Source organism: Octopus sinensis, linkage group LG1 (assembly GCF_006345805.1).
Source record: "Octopus sinensis linkage group LG1, ASM634580v1, whole genome shotgun sequence".
NCBI classification, from domain to species: domain Eukaryota; kingdom Metazoa; phylum Mollusca; class Cephalopoda; order Octopoda; family Octopodidae; genus Octopus; species Octopus sinensis.
The window spans coordinates 144,794,947-144,807,171 of record NC_042997.1 but is presented as its reverse complement, the minus strand read 5'-3'; the positions used below and the strand labels follow the sequence as shown (position 1 = coordinate 144,807,171).

Here is a 12,225-nt window from a genome sequence, read left to right as displayed (position 1 = left end):
CCTAAACAACTATAACTACTCTAGAGATATCAGTGACCTGATAGCTGCGTATGTATTGTGCAAATTGATCATAATTTGTAATAAGTACAACGGCGACAGCTGATATTTATTATGGAGAGGCGCAGACAAACAATATTCACATGAGTATATGGAAATGTACATTGACTTACTAATTTACTAATAGAATATCTATGTGCTTACTATGAGAAAAGACGTTCAGTAAAGCTGCTGTGGAACTTGCGGAAATGACAGATTGGCTCCAAACAGATTACAAAGTTAAAAAAAAAATTAATCTCTTATATATTTTTGCAAGATACCGAAAGAAAAAAAATATTGGAAATCGACCGAATTTAAAGAGTTTTTTTTTTTATAACAAAGGTTCTCAAAATATGCTGTGGAAAATTTTATATGGGGGCGGTAGGGGACGATAGATACATCTGTGTAGATTTTTCTGTCTTTTATCTCCTACTTAAATATTAACTCTTTTAAAAAATATGCTTTAAATGTAATATAATAAACTGCTGGTTAGCCACAATCCTAACAGCAACAACAATAACAATAACAATAACGGCATCAACAATAATAATAGGACTTCGAAATGAAAATAAGTAAATAAACAAAACAATATATATATATATTCTTTTAGCCTTTTATTCTTTGTAAGCCTGATGCTTATTCTATCGGTTTCATTTGCTGAACCGCTAGATTACGGGGATGTAAACACACCAATATCGGTTGTCAAGCGATGGTGGGGTACAGACACAGACACAAAGACACGCACACACACACACACACATATATATCATTGAATATATTCTTTAGTCCACCATTTCGTCAATGTCAGCAGCTTCCAAGCTTCACCACTAATTCAGTGCTCAACTAAATTGCAAACTGTTAATAGTTTTAAAGAGGACACCTCCTCAGCAACACTTTTGCACAAATAGTTTGATATTTAGTTCAGTAGTAAAAAAAGCTACATCAAGATATGTCAGACCTCAATGTGGGCAGTAAGGCAGGTATTCATCTTCAATTGACATAAATTTTTTAAATTTTTAAATAAAAGTATGCTTTTCTTAGACTTAAATGACAGAAAAATGCTTGAGGAATTCAGAATCGCTCGTCGCATTGAACAAAAATTAGTAGAAAAAGAGTTATGAGGTAAAATGTCATGAAATGTGAAATAAGTAAGTAAGGCATTAACGAACCAAGCAGTAAGAATGTATTTCTAAAATGAATGCTTACACCCTGAGGCGGCCATCTGGCAGAGACGTTAACGCACCCGGCGAAACAGTTAGCGGTATTTCTTCTGTCTTTACGTTTTGAGTTCAAATTCCGCCGAGATCGTCTTATCTTTTCATCCGTTTCGAATCTATTCAATTTGACGTTCAGATTGCTCAACTTTTTTAAACTAAACACTTCGAAACTTCCGATACTGGTAGAATGTGTCACATAGAACAGAGTTTACTCTTAGCGTTTTTGATAAAATTTTGTATTTTAGAAGTTATTTCGTCAGACGTTAGAGAGTGACAATGGACAAATTCGTGTTTGATAAGTGCCAATACACGAAACTCAGCTTTTGACTTATTCTCTAAGTTCTGCCAATAATATATATACATATTACATATATGTATAAAAAAAATCTCATCGCGCAATCGAACCAATGAAAGAGCCTTTACCTGGACGCTGGAAACGCTAAAAATAGCAGCCAAAGATCCCCCTACCTAAATCACACGCCCTTTGTACGTAATGTCCTAGATTATCCCTAAAAAGATGGTTTACTGAAGGCTGGAATATCTTTGATGATCAGTTTGCAGTAGCAGGGTTGATTTGAGGCGAAATAACAACATTATGTTAAATTTCTATATTAACACCCGCACGATTTTCACTAAGAAAAAAAAACGAAAAATTTGATTTTTTGCGTGGAATCAAGTACCCTGACCGCCTAATATGCTGCAAATCCCTTATTTTGGTTCGGAATCATTGAAAATTTTTGTTTCGTTGAATGAATTCCTGTGACCTTCAAATATTGCAAAATTAGGTTACTTAAGGTGGCCTGGCAACTGATGGTTTTGGGGTCTTGTTTGTAACTTTTGGTGATCCATGGTGCAACTAACAACATAGTAAAAATCCCTGCCATTAATTTGGTGTGAATGGGTAATACCAAATAATTCAATCACAACATATATTTAAATTAAACATGAAAAAAATTGAAATATTATCGTCACTTACATGGGAAAATTGAAATATTATTTTTCAGTATTTTATAAGGTAAAATTTTAAATTATTAATTGATACATTATTAATTGTCTTATAACAGCAATGCCTGGAAAAATCATGGATTACATGGGAAAATGCGAGCATGAAAAGTAATATTCTTAAGACTATAAACCTGGAAAAATACAGGACAAGTTATTACACCTGTAAAAGTATAGGACAAACTATTACTTCTAGTAAAGAATAAGAAACTTTTTACTTAAAATATTGCAGCTAAAATTTAAAAAAAAACCTATTTTATTATAGTTTACAAATAACACTATACTTATTTAAGTAGAATTTGGCTATTTTACTACCTTAAATACATAAAAAAAAGTGACTAATTAGACAAACTTACAAATTTGCTGAACAGAATATAACTGTAAAGAATGATAAATTAGAAGAACTGGCATTCTTTGCTGCAATATTTTAAGTAAAAAGTTTCTTATTCATTACTTTACTAGAAGTAATAGCTTGTCGTATACTTTTACAGGTGTAATAACTTGTCCTCTGCTTTTCCAGATTTATAATCTTAAGAATATTACTTTTCATGCTCGCATTTTTCCATGTAATACATATATATGACGAAGAATAACTTCCGTTTCTTTTTATGGAAACAGAAAAAGGTGTACAGGACTGCAAAAAAGAAGTGCTCAAGTGAAATTGAGACAGAGACAAAGAAATCATTGATTAGAGAACAAACATCAAATTTGGTCCAACGACTTTATATAACCCCACGCTTCCATACATTTCATCATATACAAATAATACCATAACCTTCAACATATAAAAGAAATTAATATATAAACACCGAAGGTAAAAAAAATATATGCACATATAAAAATACAAAATATATAGAAGGGTCTGTCAAAAAAGCGTATATACAAATCGAGTCAAACAGGTGATCAAAATGAATTACTAAAACATATCAATCGACTAAAATATTTTCTTAACCTTTGATTAAAAGTATATCAAAATAGTTCGTCTTTAAAAATGAAGCAATCCATTGTAGGTCTGGTATCCAAGGAGCGTAAGTGAATTCCATAAAAAGGTTGGTCAAAATTCACATCTATGGTCATCTAAGAGTTCACTGCGGCGGTCCAGTTGCAATGACCCCCTCATCAGGATGAACAGAACGTTGTATATATATGTATATATATACAACGACCTTTCAGTTTCCGTCTACCAAACTCACTCACAAGGCTTTGGTCGGCCCGAGGCTATAGTAGAAGACACTTGCCCAAGGTTTCATACAGTGGGACTGAACCGAGAACCATGTAGCTGAGATGCAAGCTTCTTACCACACAGCCACAAATGAGGGAAATGGAAAATGGAATTCATGAGAATCTTTATTCATCACAGCGATCGATTCGACCCATCTTGCATCGGTCCCTTGCATGTGGGATACTATACAAATGGTTGTATTGCATCCTCCGGTGCAGGTGTATCGCGTTAGGCGCTTTATTTTACAGGAGATACCTCACTCATTTTCGTTTGGTTCGATTACACTGCATGTTGTTATTGCCAGAAGGTTGTTGGCTATAATGACAGGGGATGGATACAGGTTCCGCGTTATAACAGGCTAATGGGTCTAGCTATGGTTAATAGTAAATACATGACAACAGAGCAAAATAATAACAGATGAAAATTTGACATAAAATAAAATAACAAAAGAAATGAAATATAAAATGAAGATAAGTATACACGTGAAGACATAAACGCATATATAAACACACACACACACACACACACCAATGGTCACGTGGACATACATACCCATGCTCTCTCTGTGGTTGAATATTATCATAAATAACCAAGATGGTCTTCTTAGAGGCAAACAGACAAAGGGTATCTGCTGCCACGCTGTGAGGTCATTTTCCATTTCCCTCATTTGTTACAAACTCAAAGAACACTGCGGAATTCCTGAGGTAGATCCCGTGACACTTATATCAAAATTATGGACAACATCAGGTAGCCTAAGCAGTGAAAGAGTTTTAATTGGCACACCACTAGATGTATACCCAAAGTCTAAATAATCATATACAGTCAACTCTCGCTACTATGCCACCCTGTGGGACTGAGCCAAAGTGGCATAGTACCGAGAGTGGCATAGTACCGAGAGTGGCATAGTACCGAGTGTGGCATAGTACCGAGGGTCTGTTATCTAAACACTACATAACCAAAAATTTACTGAACATACGAATAAAAATCCATAGGGTAGGAAGTAAGGCCAATAAGAAGTTCAATGCAATGGTAAAAAGACATCCAAGTTTATTAAGTTCAGATTGCTTTTAGTTAATCCCGAAGCTCTCAAAAATTGTCGGCTGACGCATCTTCTTTCGGCGGATTTCATTCATTTCGTTGTCTAACCTATCACACGCCTGCATGACGCTGGGTTTTCCGCTGCTCTGCTGCTGCATAAACTTTCGGATAGTGCTCCATGCTCTCTGGGCATCTGCAAACGAAACGTATTCCTCTTCCACAATTACCTCAATCCCTCATCGTCTTCACTTTCCACCGGCTCTTCGTTATGCATTACCACCCCTTTGCTATTTCTTCTAGAGTGAAACATGTCGGACAATACAAGGGGCGGTACTTGTATCAGATATTACTAATGATACGAGGGGCCCGACAATAACGTTTTTCGCAGCATCGATAATCTCCTTCTTTTCCTTCAGCGTAAACTCAGTCCGCTTGCGTTTCTGAGCTGACATTGTGTGCTACTTTCTGAACTTTTTCACAAGATTACAAATACAAAATGTACAAAATGTAGGAGTACAAAATTTCGAAAAGTTGCGTGTGCTTCAGTTTACAAGTGGCATTGTAGCGAGAGTTGAGGGTGGCATAGTAAAAAGTTTTTGTTTATTATTTGGCCGGGACCGCGCAAAACTGGCATAGTAGCAAGAGTGGCATAGTAGCGAGGTGGCATAGTAGCGAGAGTTGATTGTATATATATATATATATTACTCTTTTGCTAGTTTCATTCATTTGACTGCTGCCATGCTGGAGCACAGCCTTTAGTCGAAAGAATCGATCCCAAGATTTATTCTTTGTAAGCATAGTACTTATTCTATCGGAATCTCTTTTGCCGAACCGCTAAGTTACACGGACGTAAACGCACCAATATCGGTTGTCAAGCGATGGTGGGGGACAGACACAGACACACAAACACGCGCGCACGCGCGCATACACACACACGACGGACTTCTTCCAGTTTCCGTCTACTAAATCCACGCAGAAGGCTCTGGTCGGCCCGAGGCTATAGTAGAAGACACTTACCCAAGGTGCCACGCAGTCGGACTGAACCCAGAACCATGTGGTTGGGAAACAAGCTTCTTACCACACATACACACACATGTATTCTAACAATAATTAAAGTACTCGCTTATAGTAGAACGGTATTGTGCTGAATAATCATCCGTGTCAAACTAGTATCTGGGATTGAATTATTCTAGCTTGTTATTACGTATTACGAACATTAAAAATGTGGGGGAAAGTGTTGAATCGTAACAAGGAGACATTCTAGAGAGTACCAATAAAAGAAAAAGGGTGATAGTTAAAAAACAAACGAGTTTGAGAAACTCTGTTTCAAAATATCTGGCAAGTTATCACTGGGGTCGATGTAATTTACTTTGTCCCCTTGTGCCTATAGTGAAAAGAATTATCATTATTAAGGCGGCGGGCTGGTAGAATCGTTAGCAAGCCGGGAAAAATGCTTAGCGGCCTTTCGTCCGTGTTTAGGTTCTAAGTTCAAATTCTGCCAAAGTCGACTTTGCCTTTCATCCCTTCCGGAGTCGCTAAAATAATTACCAATTGAGTATTGGGGTCGATGTAACCGACTTCATCCATTTCTCAAAATTGCTGGTCTTGTGCCAAAATTTGAAACCGATATTAGCGAAAACAGGGGTGGAAAAAGAGACCGACCACATTATGCCATTGGCGAGGAGATCGTTAAACCAGTAATCAAAAAAATTATTGATAAACCAATGAAAATGAGAACATTGACCAGTTCTAAAGTACATACCAGTTCTAAAGTACATATACAATGCAACGAAGCATTGCGGCACTGAGAAATCCTTCGTATCTGAATTTCAACATTACAAGTTTTCTAGTCATTTTCTTAGTCAGAGAGGGCCTTTACGAGCTAGTCTTCCAGCTTTGCAGGTTTCATAAAATCATAATTGAAAGTATTTTCATGTAGCAGTCACATAACAAGTGTTGGAAAAGATCCAATTCTTAATGTCAACTTTCTGCTGTTTAAATATTCATGTATCCTCTTAAAGTCCAAACCCAAAGTGCGTTAACTATATTTCATTTTATCTATTTATTCCAATTTATTTATTTATTTATTTATTTTGCCAAGTATCTTAAAGGTGATACGAACAGTGAAACAAGTTTTTCAATGTTATATATATATATAATATATATATATATATATGTATGTATGTATGTATGTATGTATGTATGTATGTATGTATGTATGTATGTATGTATGTATGTATGTATGTATGCATATAATATATTATATATATATATATATATATAATATCCTATAAATATATAATATATGTAGAGAATATAAATATAATATATATATATGGATATATATATAATATATATATATATATTATATATATATATATGGCAAATGAAAGACGGAAGATGGAATATACGAGAATATATTATAATCATGACAGTTGTTTCGACACATCTACCATCAGTTCCTCATGGCTGGGACACTCAACAACTGGTTCAGGAGCATCCGGTGGTGCAGATGTATCTTGTTGGGTGATAAATAAATACAACTCGTTAAAATGACTGTCCTGCAATGTAACCTTCCGTTTTGTAGAAAGAAAAGCAGCCAGACAGAGGAAATACCTTCATTTATATAAAAGATCAAAAATAAATCACAGATAGCAAAAAAAGAAAGGAATACGCGATTCAGCGGGAAAAGTATTAAAAATAACCGTTAACAGATATGGATATATAAACGCCCTCAAGCGAGCTGCATGGCGCGAGTACGTTCGCTCATACAAGCATCCGCAAAAATGTGAGCATACACTGACGTGAGGTTTGGTGCACTCATGATTACAAAGTGAGTTAGCTATCTACTTGGTGTTTATAAGAATGAAGAGGTTAAAAGTAAACTTAAGTCATCCATAATTTAAAGAAAATTAATTTAAGTTAATGGTTACTCAAAATTCATTCTTACTGCATTATATGAATGTACATTTATATGCGTATAGGCATCTCTAGAGATGTTCAGAAATTCTATTAATGATCTTTTCGTTAGTCTACAGAATAGACAGGGATTCCTTGGAGCAGAGACGGTATCTCCTGGAAATTGTATGGTTTCGCGTACTTTACTATGGATCAATTAGTGCTGTACTTCATTTTATTCTCCTGCAGTCGCCATACAAAATCTGCCAAAGATGTTGAATGTCACTTATTGATTATCTTAAAGCTGGTAACATGTTTACGATAACGATTCTTAAATGAATCAGCCGTCTGCCCAATGTAAAGATGCGGCCCTCCCCTTGTGTGCACAGTACATTTATATTCAAGAATTGTACTCATACAGAGGTTCATCAAAGGACATTTTGATTTTAATCTGCATGAGCATTTATCGTATTTATTTCTATATAAGGTAGTCTCGACTCCATCTACCGGCGTTGATAGCGTGTTAGCTGTAGCATAAGTATTTCTACTACTAGAAATTGGCCGTAGTTGGTGTTTATCATTGCAGTTTACATCTCCTTGTTTGGTATTTAGATGAAAATGTTCCCTAGATCCAGTAGGTGGGTTATTGAACGACGACCAATTTGGAGTAGTAGAAACACACACACACATATATATATAATATAATATAATATAATATAACATCGTATATATATATATGTATATAAAATATCATATATATAATACATATAATATAATATCATACATATATAATATATGAATAATCTGGTGTCTGCTACTCTAGGCCGATGAAGGACAACGATCCTGAAACACGTGTCCCTAGATGCAGTTCCGGCAGCCGGGGGTGTTTGTCTCCCCTTCGTAAATGTATATAAGGACACAGGGAAAAATGTGTCAAAGCCATCAGGAGGCGTTCGATGCTTCCTAGGGCTATACAGCGGTGGTGTACCCCCTACTGTCACGTTCTTGTTAGATTGACAGTATACAACCATTCTATCGCCCCACCACCGTACATGTCTCTACGAGAGATTTAGAAATTCAATATTTCTTATAGATATAATATATATATATATATATATATATATATATATATATATATATATATATATATATACATATATATAATACATATATACGCACGCACACTTATATAATACATATATACGCACGCACACGCACACACACACACACACACAATATATATATATGTATATATATATATATATATAATATATATATATATATCAAACTTAGATAAAACTTAGATACGTTTCGATTGGTCCCGATTAGTTCAGGCCATGTCTAACTTAATAGCACCACCTGATAGGATTATCTAAATCCTATTTAAGTCAAGTTTTGTTTATGGTCCATTTAGGTAGTGAGGTCTTGTTGAGTGAGTTGTATCCAGGTATGGGTGGCTTGTCTGGCATTCCTTGAAGAAATTTGTCCAGACTCCGTTTAAAGGTGAAGGGATCCTTTTCATCTTTGATCAGTTTTGGGACAATGTTAATCAGGGCAGGGCCTGTTTAGGAAAAGAAATTGTGTTGCAGTGTACCTATATGTTGTGATCCTGAATTCTGTAGGTGACTGTGGCCCGTGGTCCCAGCCTTGGATGAACCTTGAAACTAATGTCCAGGTCGTTTGGGCAATGCTGGTGGTATATTCTCCACATTGTGCAAATGATGTACCGCTTGCGGCGGCACTGGAGAGAGTAGTTTCAAGGCTTTAAGGCGGTCCCAGTAATCGAGATATAATACAATATCATAAACATATAATATATCATATATAATATATTATATATATATATATATATATATATATATATATATATAATATATATATTATATATAATCATAATATATATATATATATATATATATATATATAATAATATATATATATAAATATATATATATATATATATATATATATATATATACATACACATATATTCATATATATATATATATATATGTATAATATATATATATATACATATAATCATATATATATATATAATCATATATATATATATATATATATTATATATATATATATATAATCTTATATGTATATATATATATTATATATATAAATAATATATATATTATATATATATATATATATATAATCATATATAAGTATATATATATATATATATGTATGTATATACATATAATCATATATATTAGTCTGTTAAATAAGAATCCAATTACTGAAAATACTAACATTAATTTAGCTAATACTAACCCCCCCCCCATTAACAACAAGGTTATTGTCTCTGAAGTCAATTCCAACAGAATTAAGTTTATGTCTAGTAATTCTAAAACTAAAAACTCTATACCAGTGTAAAATTACTTCTGGTACCGGTGTCTTTTTTTTTTATATAGGTAGTTCTTCTTAGATATCTAAAAGAATTTCTAATCATTACCCTACATTTAGAGATAGTAATAAATGCAACAGTATAGGGCTTAGTAAAAAAAATTGGTACCTAAAAGATCATAATAAACAATATAATTTGGTTGATTATCTCCATTTCATTCCCATACGATAAAGGCAAAGAATTCTGCCAACTCTGTAATAGTGAGTTCCTTTATATTCTGTTTTCTAAGAATCTCCTTGTAAACACGTTTATAGAGCTTGCTTATCGATGTAAACACTGGCAGAAACATACCTTTAGTTCATATAAGTGATATCTACCATTCTATATAATTTGAACATTCATTTTCTTCTTACATTTCACTTCCACTAAGCATATCTATTTCCAAGCCTTTAAGCTTTTATTTTAATTCACATATTGCTCTATATTTCTCCGTTATTAGTTTTCTGCTTATTTCTTTCTTTTACCCCTTATCTTTCTATAGGCTACTTTTGACGTTATATCTACTAACGGTTTAAAAAAACCCAACTTAATAGCGTTCCGTTCATCCTTATACACATTCATCACATGCGAATCTATGCCTGTACATATATATATATATACGTATAAATGTCTAAATGTATATGTATTATGTTACATGTATGCATGTAAACGCATATGTGTATATGAGGGTGAGGTTGCGTACACACACACACACACATATACATGTGTGCGTGTGTGTGGAAATGTGTGTATGTACGAGTACGTACATACATATATGCTTGTGTGCGCGCGCGCGCGCGCGCGTGTGTGTGTGCATATACATGTTTGTGTGAGTGTATACGTATGTAGACGTTGTAAATGCAGGACGTTTTATGTCTATGTATTGTGAGAATGTAGTTGAGTGTATTATTTTTATACATTTTCCCACCTATTAGAATTACTTCCCTTTTATTCAACGGTTTTTCATAGCGTTTGTTGCCATTAATAGCCGGCGAGAATGTAACGTAGCTCTTCGCTCAGACATTTGAAACTTCGAGTACTATAACGACAACCTTTTATTGCTTGTTCTAAATTACAACATATATAAATAATCCTCCATATCTCTAACATCGAGGTCTCATTCTTTTGTTGTTACTTTTTATTTCATATAATATATATATATATATATATATATATATATATATAATATATATATTATATATATATAATATATATATATAGATATATATACATATATATGTATACCACACACACACACATATATATATGTATACATAATATATATATATGTATACATATATATATACTTACATATACATGTATATACATATAAATAATATATAAATATATGCATATATACATACATATATGTACTTACCTACATATATATGTATATATACATGCATATATGGGTATAGGACATCAGAAAACGTAGACAATGAGAAAACGAAAACATATAAACAAAAACATAGATGACGCACTGTTTTTCGAACAACGAAAAAAAACAAATAGACAAACGAGACATGCAACATAAAGAATATTCCCCTTCATCTGTTGTCTCTCTTTCATCTACTCCGTGTTTACGAAGGTAAGGACAATACGCGACTTCGTTGAAACAGTACTTCCCGCAAAGCAAATTAAATAAAATTAAATAAAATGTGAGAACAAGACAGTAAAAACAAACGGTGAGGGCTATTGAGCCAAGACGATAGAAAAATTATTATGAACACTGGGAGGTCTAGCTATGAGAGGAGACAGGTATAAGCACGTCTATACATGAGAGAGGTATTTGTATCTAGAAAACCCAAAGAGTAGCAGGTAACGCTAAGTAAGTGCTATGGGCCGTAGTTAAATTCTTGGTTCGATAGTGATACGAGTGAGGAGTCTAATGCGGGTATCTAAAAATATCCCAGAAACAGCTGTAAGACTATATCTATATCTTTTTCCTTATAAATGTCCTGAAAACCCCTCACAGCCTTGGCTTTGTTATTTCATTTTGTCTAATATATATATGTATATATATATGATTTGTTACTTATAAAAGAATGAATAAAATTCGGATATATACTATATGATAGTCCTTTAATTAAATAATAATATTTATTATATTTATCGAAGACCTTGTTTCTGTTTATATTACTTAATTTTTATTTACTGAGTTCTCTCTTCAATAATTTACGAATAATAATCCTTAATTAAGTAATTTCAAATCTCGTTACTTCTAAAAAATTACTAATATTTTGATATCCATTATTATGGTCTAAATCTATACCTATGGTGTATTTTTGTAATAGTGTTTGTAACTCTAAATTTATCTTCATATTTATTACGGAATTCTTCCTACGATGAATTAAGAAAACAAAGAAATTTTTTGTTAAATTTCTTTTCATATTTATTACGGAATTCTCTTT

The 12,225-nt window shown here is 33.3% G+C and overlaps 1 long non-coding RNA gene across 1 annotated transcript; it reads right to left on the bottom strand.

Annotated features, from left to right (window-relative positions):
• Window positions 1–626: 626 nt before the first annotated feature.
• On the bottom strand, window positions 627–3,118 carry LOC118764653. Its single transcript, XR_005000469.1, has 3 exons — window positions 2,924–3,118; window positions 2,440–2,447; window positions 627–639 (listed from the first exon to the last, which is right to left on the bottom strand). It is a non-coding gene; the product is annotated as an uncharacterized LOC118764653 (long non-coding RNA).
• Between the last annotated feature and the right edge of the window lie 9,107 nt (window positions 3,119–12,225).